This window comes from Silene latifolia, chromosome X, assembly GCF_048544455.1.
Source record: "Silene latifolia isolate original U9 population chromosome X, ASM4854445v1, whole genome shotgun sequence".
Taxonomy (NCBI): Eukaryota; Viridiplantae; Streptophyta; class Magnoliopsida; order Caryophyllales; family Caryophyllaceae; genus Silene; species Silene latifolia.
Window position 1 is genome coordinate 212,569,600 of NC_133537.1, and position 12,886 is coordinate 212,582,485.

The following is a 12,886-nucleotide window of genomic DNA, read 5'->3' on the forward strand; positions in this document are numbered from 1 at the left end:
CTAGTAGAGTTGGAAGTCCCATCTCTACGCATCCTAATGGAGAGTCAAGTTCCTGAGGCGGAATGGACCCGTCGAAGGTTCGAACAACTCACGCTTCTAGACGAACGACGACTGAACGCCTTGCATAACGTCCAGCTATACCAACGATGTATACAACGGGCATTCAACAAAAAGGTCAAACCCAGAAACATCAATGAAGGCGACTTGGTCCTCAAGTCGGTTCGAGCACCATTACCCATCGATTAGAAGGGGAAATTCAAACCCAATTGGGCCGGACCATACCTGGTCAAGAAAATACTTTCGGGGGCGCAGTGAGGCTGAGTGACCGTGACGGAGAGGATTTCACAAACCCGACCAACCTAGACCAACTCAAGAAATACTACCCTTAAAACCTAGCAACCAACAAACCTTGCCCTAGTTTTACAACTAGCAACCACAATATCCCTTTCAAGTCAAGTTCCTCAACGGGTTCTGATTTGAAATTATATGTTTTACCGAGTCTAAGTTGCGGCACCTTGCCACGTTTCAAATGACCTTTGATCTGTCAAAGGCAACATCCATTTGCACTCAAACAGAACACTAGAACTACGAGCATGGTTTGATTTCACCTTTTCAGGTGGATACGTAAGGAGAACTTTCTTACACAAGAAGGATACAACCATCCCCACATACAAAAAACATCACCCATATCAAATTCAAAAAAAGAAAAGGAAAAGACATTGCCTTTCCCACAAAAATACAAAAAAGAAGCCTTTCTCCCTTCTCACAAAATCCCCTTTCACAAGTGCAATGTTTAGGATAATTCAAACTGAATTGCCTTTATAAAATGGAAGGAAGAAACAAGCGTTCACAAATTTTTTTAACACAAGCAATCCTGTTATTTAATTAATAATAAGAAGGATTACAAAATTGACAACAAATAAAGCTAAGCAAGTCTAAAACTTATCAAAGCTAGAATGTCGACTAAGACATCTCACATAGTAAAACTAACACAAAAATACACAATACATAGTTAGTACAACATAATAAAAACTCACAACACTAATACAACATAGTAATAAAACGGGTAATGGAGGTCTTCATTCTGCCATCCTACCCTTGGCTTTTCCCTCTGGGTACATCTTCCCCTTGTTCTTATTGTTGGCCCGCCTAGCATGAACTTCCACTTCGGAACGGATTCTCAACGGATCTACAACGGCGACGACCTACGGTCTCTTACAAGACCCCATACTCGGCCCAAGCCGAGCCCATAAATGGCCCACTACCTCTTTTGGACCCAAGCTTCTCCTCTTGGGTGGCCTCATTATATCCACGCTAGCTCCATTGACAAAATCATCAAAGAAGGCACGGTTGGCCTTGCCAACCTCTCTATACTTCAAGTCGACGACCTCGTCCTTATGAGATTTGGACCTTTCCTCCAAGGTTTGAGCTCTTGACCACTTGACATAAGCGGGAGTCACCCATGTCGTGGCAACGGGGTTTGGTACCTCCCAAATCGGCCGAGTGGCCCACCATCTTTCAAAGACCTCCACGAGCTCGGAGTTCCAGAAAACACTCTCTTGGACGAGAGTATCTTGAGCGGGCACCTTTTGTTGTCGCCCTATTTGCCTCATGAGCCTTTCGGGATAGATGAAGGAAGCAACCTTCAAGCCCACCACCATCAAAGAATAAGAACTAGCAACCGAAGCGGGCAACCCCGTGAAGGACCTCAAGTGCAACCATGGCACCACCCAACGGATATGAGGACCACCCTCCTCCCCCAATCTCGAGGTCCAATAGGCCTCGGTGGATGCAAAACTATCCGAGTACAACTTCTTCCTCATAGTAAGGTGACGGGAGGAGTAAGAAGAAGAATCGGCTGGAGGCTCTACATACCTTAGCCTCTCTAATAGCCACACTTGAAGGATCCTTGGAGATCAGAACGAGGGAACTTCTCCACAAGAGCCCTTGTTATCCAATGCTTGGATGATCTCGCCAAGCACGAACCATGATGGATCCCTACCATGCTCCATTTGCTCAACTATATGCACAAGGGTCATACTACCATAACACTTTGTCCCCTCCTTCTTCAAGGTATCGACAAAAAGGTATGTATGCACTTGGCAAAAGGCAAGAGTACTTCTCCTAGCCACCTCTGAGACATTAACATCCAACCGGTTTGAGAAAATGTTGATAAGAGCCAATATATCCACACCATAGGAAGCAAGGAGAAGTTCACTTGACTTTTTGACAAGTCCAACATTGAATGAAACTTTTATTTGTAACACAACCGAGTTGGAGGAAGCACCGGAGTACAACCCGGCCATCCACCAACAGCGCCCACTTCTTCGGCAAGAGAACAAATTTATCCTCTCGGGAAAACGAAGACATGGCGTTTCGGATCCCAAAACCGAGAGCATGCTTCAAGAAACGAGGATTGCACCTTGATTTGACTAAGCACCAACAATTGACCAACTCCCATTACAACGAGTTGATACTTCTCGGGAGGCGACAAATCCCGACACCAATGTCACAACCTATTTTCGAAAGCATCCATGAATAATTTTGTGGAAGAAGAAGAAAGGTTTTTGAAGAGATGTTTTTCGTGTTTCGGATGATGAAACAATGAAGCATAAACATCCTTATTTATACAAAACAATCAGCTCTTTTTCCCGAAAAAAGGGGAACCTCACTTCCATCGCCCTTGGCCTCGCGCCTCTTTGGGCTGGTCCTCAGGATCCGCACCTTGATTTGTCCCTATCAAGTTGTATTTCTTCCTCACACCTAGATTCTCTCTCCTTAAGGCTCGCGCCTCTTCGGGCCTATCCGAGAATTTTTGTGCTTTCTCACACTCACATTTCCTTGCTTTCGCGTTTTACGAATTCCGGCACGGTTTCCATGACGCAGATTTAAACATACGGGTTTTTATCTCTTTTTTTAAGAAGGGCTAGTCGCCCCGATCCGCAATGGATTGTTTCCATGTCAGTCGAAATTTCCGAACATTTTTCGCTTTTTCGCATTTTCTACAAAACTCGAGAATTGATAACACAACGTCAATTTTCTTCAAAAATTCAAGCTCTCGTAAATCCGAGTCTTGATTTCACAAATATTAAATCAAATACACTCGCAAAAATCCCTTTGAAAATTCACCCGTGACGGTTTGAGTTTTAGTTTTTCGAGTTACAAATCAATTTTCAGCGAAATTCGATGCAATTTAATTCAAACACGAGTTAATTGCTCAAAATTTCAAATCAGTTTCTTTTAGACTTATGTAATTTAATTCAAACAGTAATAGTAAATTACCTCATTTGACTTATGCTTTATGTTTCAATACTCCAACCCTCCTAGTTGGACAAATAAGTTAATAATATTTCACAATATTTGTCATCGAAAATTTGTTAGGCTGACACGGTACTTCAGATTGCTTTCATATGCTCCCTTTCTATTTTGGTGCTACTTATGCTCTTGTGTAGCACATGCGCAGGTTTATCATCTCATGCTAAGAGCTTTGAGTTGCTTTGATTGTGACTAACTGCAGCAGCTGGATGAAGAAAAAAAGGTCGAGCTGGGACCTGTCTGAAACTAGCGCTGTCCGGGAGGCAACCCGGAGTTTTAAGCATTTTAGTTATTTTCGGATATTTCAGTTTTTGTGTGTGTGTAATAAATGGTTTTTAAACCATAGACTGTGAACGATTTAGGATTGGTTTTTGGTCGTCATTTGTCTACAGGTACTAATCGATCGTGCATTCCTTTTACTCGATCGAGTATTTATAGGACCGGACATTTCGATCGAGTAACCAGTTCTCCTCGATCGAACACTTTGGTAGCAAATTGTACTCGATCGAGTACTAACTCCTCTTGATCGAGTACCATGGAAAAGGCTGGTTTTGATTTACTTCTAATAACATTGTTATGTAGCTATTTGCGACCTCCCATGTTGCTCGCTGGTTTGGGGAGGTCCCTACTTCGCGTATTTTTGTGAGTTTTCCGCAGCTTCACTCTCTCCTTTTTAGTTTGCATTTCCTTTCCCTATTTTTGGGTACAATGAGGGCATTGTACGATTTATTTGGGGAGGTTATGCATCCATATCTGTGTCTGCATTTATATTTTTATTGAATGTTTGTTATCACGTTTAATTTCTGTATGCATTGTTGTTTATTTTTATAAAATTCAAAAATCTAATAAAAATAGAAAAATTTTAAAAAAAATCAAAAAATAATTCACGTTTACTTTTGCATATAGGTTGAGTCGGAACAGTAGATTTTAATGATGAAATTGCACTATAATCTGTCTTTTTGCTTAGGCCTTACGTAAATTAATATCTTTAGCTTGGTCATTTTGCATGATCTACGAGTTAATGTTAAAAATACAGCTGAACATATATACTTGACCTGATAAAATTGGCAAACTACTTAAAATTTCTATGTTTTTAGAGTCGTATAACTGGTGTCATTTATGATCGACCAGTTCATGTAGGAATCGAGAGTAGTATACTCCTTGCATAACATGTTCATTGATTTGCACGTATATGAAATTCAATTGCTTTTTGCCTACATACATTCGGGTTAGTGGTTGGTGTGTCACATGCACGGAGGTGCTTACATCCCTTTTTCCTTTCATTTTTACCCATTTAACTCCACTATTAGCCAAATTTGCCTTTTGACCCTTAACTACATCCAAATTTAGCCTGTCTTGTCAAGCTAGTTTATTAGATTATTTTTGCGGTATTCTGTTTATTGCGCCAAGTTTGGTTTGTATTGATGATTTAAAGTTGGTAATTTATGAAGAAGAAGGAGGATGAAATGATGAAAAAACATGAAATTGAAAAAAAAAAAAAAAGAATTCGAGAAAAAAAAAGGGAAAAAGAAGAAAAAAACCGTGAAATAGAAGAAAGAAAAAAGGAAGAGAAAGAAAGTGAAAAAGTTTGATGGTGACGGTTTTTACTCCTATACATTATTTCTATCCTATAAGGTGTATTTATACGGTTTAGTGAGTTTGTGTGCCGAAATAAGGGGCACTTGTGCTTATTTCTAATGGGTTGGAATTAGATATTGTTTAGTTTGGTTTTGATTAGGTTGCTAGCTTGACTATTAGCCTCACATTTTCAAAAATGTTTTACCTTTTCTTACCCATTACCTCACTTTGCCATACTTTTGTAAGCCCTCGGCTATGACGGACCTTTTTTGGTTGGAATGTATATGTACGGTAGTTAGAATTGTCTATCATATTAGTTGCATGCATGTTTATGTGGGTCTTAGTTTAGGTGAGCGACTATTTTTCTCCTACTCTTACACTCATATGCCTACCCTTTGCTTCATTAGAGAAGAGTGACCCGTGAGAGTCCATCATTAAAGGCCTTGCAAGGTCGACGGTTTAGCTTTACTATAAACATCTTACAACTCGTTTGCATTTGACAGTTTTTGCTATAAGTGTTAGTTTGCTGAATTAAATTTGTTTAAGTGGACAATTTGTAGCTAGCTCTGAGTTTTCTTTTCTGTTCCGTTAGTTTTTCATATAGTTTGATTGGGGACAAGCAAAGGTTTGGTTTGGGGAAGTTTGATGCGTGCATTTTATATAGACCTTTTATACCGTATTTGCACGCAAGTTTATGCATATTTAGTAGTGTTTAGCTACAAATGTCCCCCGAATTGTCTACTTTGGTTTCTCTTGTATTATTTGCAGGTATGAATCAGAAAGGAGCATAATCAAGCCTAAAACATGTCCCTATGAATGCATTTAGGAGATGAGTTGAGTCGGAGCTTGGACACCACTATTTTGAGATGCGCAAAGAAGTAAGATAGCTAGGCGAACAAAGGAAGAACTTCATATTGCTAGTGCCTACTTTGAAGAGCCATATCTCTAGTTGTACAACTTATTTTGCAGTGATTCCAATTGGAGATTAAATATTATCTTCTTAGCATTCCAAATCCACTGGAAACGCTCTGTTTGCCCAAGTAACGAAGAAATGGCAGCCGTTTTAAATTCAGTGCGCGAAGCAGGAATTGTGAGCTGGAAAGTACTCGATCGAGTACTATCTTATTCGATCGAGTAGTTAATGTCTTCGATCGAATGCCCTCTTTTTGATAGTGTTCGATCGAGTACCTAAAGTCCTCGATCGAGAGGTTTTAGATTGGATTTGTTCGATCGAGTGTTATGAAAGTGCTCGATCGAGTAGTTTGCTATGGACACGGGCTTTTTAGCTTAAGTTCGTGTTTTAGGTTTAATAATTGACTTTCCTATAAATAGTAAAGACGTCATTAGGTTTAATCCTCTCTATTTTCTCTCTTCTTTTCTCTCTTTTAAAAACGGGATACTGTTGAATGCTGCTTTTCTCTCATTTTCGGATCTAAACTTTTGTAATTCATTTTTCTCTTTTATCCTAGTATTCTTTCTTTTCCTTTCATCTCTTTACTATGCTTTCTATTGCTTTATCTTTCCCTTTTTCTTCACCCATTATTATGTCTAGCTAATTCTCCTGCTAGGATTTAGGGGATTCAATGAGTTGATGTTAGTTGCTAATTAGGTTGGCAGATCTGTTGCTAAAATCTTGTCTTTGTTGTTAATCACTGCAATTAACTGTTCTTGTCTACTTGAGTCGACGCAATTAGATAATTAACCCTGGTACACCCTGACCAGGATCGGAATATTGGAATGGGTAAGACCCGCAGTGAACATTAGGATGCTTTAGTGAGGGCGGAAGCTAAGCTAATAGTGTTTTAGGGTGAATTGAGACCGGAAGGAGATATTCGTTGCCCCTTAGACCGATACAAGTGACCGATCTCTGACGTTAGCTACAATTATCTGACATTCATTGGTACCCGACAATCCTAGTTCTCTCTCTTTATTGTTAATCCCTTTTATTCTTTTCTCTGCTTTAGTTAGTCAGTTTAGATAACAAATCAACAAAACCCTCAGTTTAGTGACATTAGACAGACTGGAATAACAAGTAGATAGTGACCGCCTCCCTGTGGAGATCGACCCTACTTCCACTGGCTTCTGTTAGTTTTTTTAGGTATTTATTTTTGGTACTAAATGATGGTATCAGTAACGTAGAACGATGCACCCGTCATGACCCCCAATCATCAGACGTCCGAATCTCTGCAGACGACAGCCAATGATAAACACTTGATCAAAGACTGGACAAAGGCTGTCAGGAAGAAACACAACTCGACAAGGACAAGACTGTTGGAATAAGTGTCCTCCGACAATAATGCGATCACAACTGTCGATCATGATGATCACATGTTTAAATCTCATTTTAAGAATACATGTGGGATGTAATATTTTACAACAATCGGTCCACACACATCGGTAATGATTAGCTGACTAGAGTTTGACATTATTGTCGTGCGACGGTGGTGATCAGTTGATCCCCTTAGGTCATACCTATAGGGAAATACTCTTAATTGATTATTTAATTAATCGTATGCCGATACGAGTTAATTAAATTGCTTAAAATTGACGGATGATTTTGTGATTAAGATTAACGTGTCTTATTATAATTCAATTAAATTGGATACGGTCTAAGTAATCGAATTGTTTTATTACTTGGATAAAATTATTGTTTACGAAACAATTGAAATTGAAATTGTATGAATAATTTATTATAAATATAAGACGTTGTAATTTATAATTTGATAAACCGTTTTGGTACATGTAGTTGAGAATTACTAGTTAATTTTGTATATGACATATTTTATTAATATGTTGATTTTTAATATGTTAAAAATACATTACAAATTCACATGTCAAGTAACATGTCACATATGTCACAATTGAAAAATGGGAAAATAAAATGGACCTCCCATTTTATTTTAGTGTGCCGAAAATGGAGGGAGTATTGGGTTGATATTGTGTTTTTATCTTAGTGGAAAACATAATGATAAAAGACTACCATCTAGCCATGCATGCCTAGTCTTGCCTTGAGAAGAACAAGACCATGCATTGACTCCCCAACATAAACCCCCCCCCCCCCCCCCAACCGGTTTTCTCTAGAGAGCAACCATATGGATTTCTCTATGATTCATTCATTTTTCCACCTAATATTTTCTAGTGTAAGAAAATCAATTCTCTACATTTTTGTGAAACGTTTTAGAGATAGAAAACTCACATAATCATTTCCTCTTGACCGAAACATTCAAGAGCAATACAAATTATTTTGTATCAATTTTTATGTAAGACTTTTATTATTTCTAGTACAAAATAATAGTAGTTATTAAGAGGTTTCCTTGGGTATATGCTCTTGGGAGGGATTCTATTTTGGATCCTTTGTTCATCCATTATAAGGAAGCTCAAGAACAAGTAAGAAGGAGATCTTACTTGTGCCCTTTAATCCGAAACATTATAGTAAGAAGTGACGATTTCTTCTCTACTCTTGTTTTAGTTTGCATGCATAAGATTTGTAATTATTTTATGACTAAATAATTTCTCACATATATGAATATGTAAATTAATGAGATTAATGATTTCCAACAAAGACAACAGCCATCTATCCTCCACCAGGATCATCCTCTTGCTCTAAGGCCTCAGCAACGGCCCTAGAGGACCCAGATCACTCACCTGCAATCAGGACAAAATAAAAAACGTCAGCCGAAATTTTGGCATTACAACATCACATAACAGACAAATCCAAACCACCTGCAAATGCAAAACAAAACAAGGGCAAACCCACCCAAACCCATCCAACAAAAACACTTCACAAAAAATCGCACAAAAAAAACGACTCGCCATTCTTTTCAAGCAAAAGACGAGTCAAAACAACGACAAAAATTTCAAAACCAACCAACACCTCAAGGCCCACACAAGGCCTGCAAAACAGCAACAAAAATTGGCGACACAACTGGGTATTTTTCAGAGCTCAAAAAAGGCAATTTTACGCCAATTCGGGCACAAAGAGGTCAAAAAATTCAAAATACAAGCACAACAAAGCAACGTGATTTAATCACGTCTCAAAAGGGGGCTTGATGAGCGTGTCGTGGTCCACTCTCAAACACATTTATACCAAACTACTAGCATAGCAAGCAAGTCGGGGTCGAACCCAAAGGACTGGGGCACTCGAGTTGTTCAATCTAATTGTAGTTGCACTAGGTTTGTCACATAGTTTGAGTTGATGTTCTAAACTAATGAAAGCAATAAAAACAAGGGTGTGATCAAATGATAAACATTACTAAGGAATCATGGGATCATAGGGGAATCATGGTGAGATTAAACAAACAAGTTTTATAGATGCAAGCAATTATTATTGTTGGAATCGATTTAATGTATATCTTACGATTTCTAGGGGAAACTTAGGTCCGGGAGCCAAGTCGGCCAAGACTGTACAACACCTACAAGTCGACTTGGTTTTTCCTATTAATGTGATCTAAAATAAATGAGTCCTAGGAAGGTTTGGGTCCCGGAGCCGAGTTGGTCAAGACTGTACAACACCTACAAGTCGACTTAATGCTTCCTAATCAACTATACGCATGGTCTAACAAGCCTTGAGTTGGTTTATATCTTACAAGTCTTGTTGAAAGGATAAGAGAAACATGCTAGGTTGTCAATCAAGCATTTCATCAAACATGACAAGCGCATAAGTTGGAAAACAATAAGCAAGCATTCATATGAACTCATTAATCATAAATCTTTCCCATGGTTAAATCCCCTAATTTCCCACTAATCCCTAGTTAGGAAACTACTCACTCATTATCCTGAAAAACATGTTAACAATGGTGTCAATCATCTTAACAAGTATAAACATGATGAAAGAGTGAAACAATACAATAAACAAGTAAAGAGTAAAGGAATTGTACCATTAAGATGAACAAATGAAAAGCAAAGAATAATAGAAGAGAACTTGATTGATTGATGAAGAGTTGTCAATTCTCCAATAATAACCCAGTAATCTTCAAATACCCAATAATAAGTCTTGAACAATAATTAAGAAAAGATTAATATGTAATTTGAGGAAAGATTAAGTGCTAATCTATTCTAATGTACTCCTAATGAGAGCTTAATCTAAACTAAGGAAGCTTAATCTCCTCCAAATACAAGAGGGGTATATATAGTAGTACAAGGATTAGGTTAACTAAGGGCTTAAATGACGATTAAACCCCTTGGTAGAGGATTAGAGCCTTGCAAGTCCTAGGAGGAAACCCACGTCTTCCCCTTTGTTTGGACATTTGAACTGCAGGGAGAGACGCTCGACCTATGCTCGGGACGCTCGGATTGTTCACTGAGTCGCCCGACTTGAGCTCGAGCCGCTCGGATTGTGAGGCAGCATGGCGTCTCTTACTTTAACTGCCTCAAGATCCGTGGGGATCGTTGAGGGGTCGCGGGGGTCTTCATCATTGCCCCTTTTTCTTCGATTTATTGACTTAGGTCATTGGTATTAATCTCCTCTTTGATGCTTGGTCGTTGGATATCATCAATTTAGTTCCGCTTCACTTCATTTAGGCAAGGTTAATGCTCTTCTCCTACAAAGCACACCAAACCTCATAGAATATGCGTAGAAGGAGGCTAAAGACAAGAAACGACCCTAATACATACTAAAAATCATAGGAACTAGGCTAGTTAGGCGAATAAATGTGCGTAAATAAGAGTCCTATCAAATATCCCCAAACCGAACCTTTGCTCATCCCGAGTAGAGAGGTGACTAGAGCTAGACCTTTATTTAAACTAATAATTCTAATATAGCCGATGTGAGACAATTAGCGGGTCTCACTCCGCCCCTTCAACTCACAACAAGACATACATGAGGTAAGATGCCTTCTTGCAAGGCAGGTGTGTTGGAGTGTCCCCGACAATAATGCGATCACAATTGTCGATCATGATGATCACATGTTTAAATCTTATTTTTTAAGAATACGTAAGGGATGATTCATTTTATAGTCAACTGATCAACATTAATTGGTAACGATTGGCTTGCTAGAGTTTGACGTTACTGTCGTGGGACGGTGGTGGTCAGTTGATCCCTTAAGGTCACACCTAAAGTATGATGCCCTAATCTGTAAAGTTGATTAATTGTATGACGATACAAGTTGATCAATTCATTAAAATTGAACAATTCATTAATGAGAGAGAATATTGATATCTTATTGTAATGGGATTAAATAAGATTTATTTTAGTAATAAAAATGCTTTATTACTAAAATTGCTTATTGTTTGAAAAACGATAGAGATACGAATGAATGGTTAATTATAATTACAAGATGTTGTGAATTATAATTAAATGACCCATTTTATTTATGTGATCAAGTATCACTAGTCAATTTGTTGAATGTAATTTAATTAACTTATAAAATGATTTTTATGTGATAAATATGCATTAAAATTAATTAATAACATGTAACATACTACATGTGACATATTGTGTGACAAATGACAAATTGACAAAATAAAATGGTAGTCCATTTTATGAATATGGACCGAAATAAAGAGGGTTTGGTGGATGGTGGTAGTTTATTTTAATAAGCTAAAATAACACCATCATGACACTACTTACCTAGCCTTACATACCTAAGGTTTAGATAAGAACAAAAGTAAAAAGGGAAGGACCATATATTGGTCTTCCACCTCCCCATAACCGTGCCCCCCTTTGTCATTAGAGAACTTTTGTTCTCTACTCATTTAACACATGCATGTTCATTCATTTTACATGCATCTTTCTCTCTACTCCTTCATCTTTTCTCTAAAACTTGAGAAATCTTGATTCAAATTGTTCAATCACATTACTAATATTATTAGTGTAATATATGAGTATTAGTAATCAATTTTAAGGTAAACTACTAAACAAATATCTAGCACATATTATTTAGTAGAGATATGGGATAATCTTGGGTGCAATCAAGAGGAGTGGCTTCTATACTTGAAGTCTTTGGAGGATCATCCTAACATATTGAAAGCTCAAGAACAAGTGAGGTGGGAGACTTCACTTGCGCCCAAAATATCCGAAATATCAAATGTAAGGAACCGTTTTTATCCTTACTCTTGTATTTGTTTTGCATGCATAAGATCCTTAAGTTTTTATGACTAAAACTTTAAACTAAAATATGTGATATTTAAAATATGATTTCCTTCAAGGTGGGGCTTGCCAAAATTGTGATACATCCAAGCATTAAGCACACAAAACAAGTAATGGATGCATCTACAAAAGAATAGCCACTTTCCTCATCTAAGTGGCGGAAACCATCTACAAGGGAAGTAATTTAAGGGCACACACTCCATCATAGATATCGGTTCTCCTAGTTACTAAGTCCAAGAGGATATAAACAAGTCACCTCCAAGTTGTGTTAAACTAGGTTACCTTTGTCCATAATTGCTAAATGCTTTTGTCAAGAGCCAAATCCCTATGGTGTTAGAAACACTATAGGATCGCGAAATTCCCTCTATTGCCAAGACAAGAAGAAGGGTCGTCCCCTCTCCACCATGCAACAAGGAAAGGATCATCTATGGATAAAAGGGATCAAGATATTTTGAGTTTCACGATAGTTGTTTTCTTTTGGGTTTATTTTTCCCCTTATTTTTGTAGCATTTGACATTGGAGAACATTTCTTGCCATTTTTTATGTTTGGCATTTTGATACTTGGCAAATCTTTTCAATTTTGCATTCTTTTTGAACATTTTCAAAGTAATCCCATTTGTAGCAAGGGTACTTCTACTAAAGCATAGGAGTCTATTTTTGCTCCTTTTTTCATTGATACAATTTTTGCAAAGTTTTGACATTGATAGCTTGAACTCAATTTGATATTTATGTCCCATTCCCTTTTTGTTGAGAAAAAATGATGATAGAAGTGTAAGAACAGTCGCATTGCTTCAAAGGTCACCTTGGAATAAACGGTAGCCAAGGAGTTATCACACCACAAGGTACTCTTGACTAGGCCTTAGTCCATGGATCAAAAGATACTAGTATGACACATCCTAGGGTGTC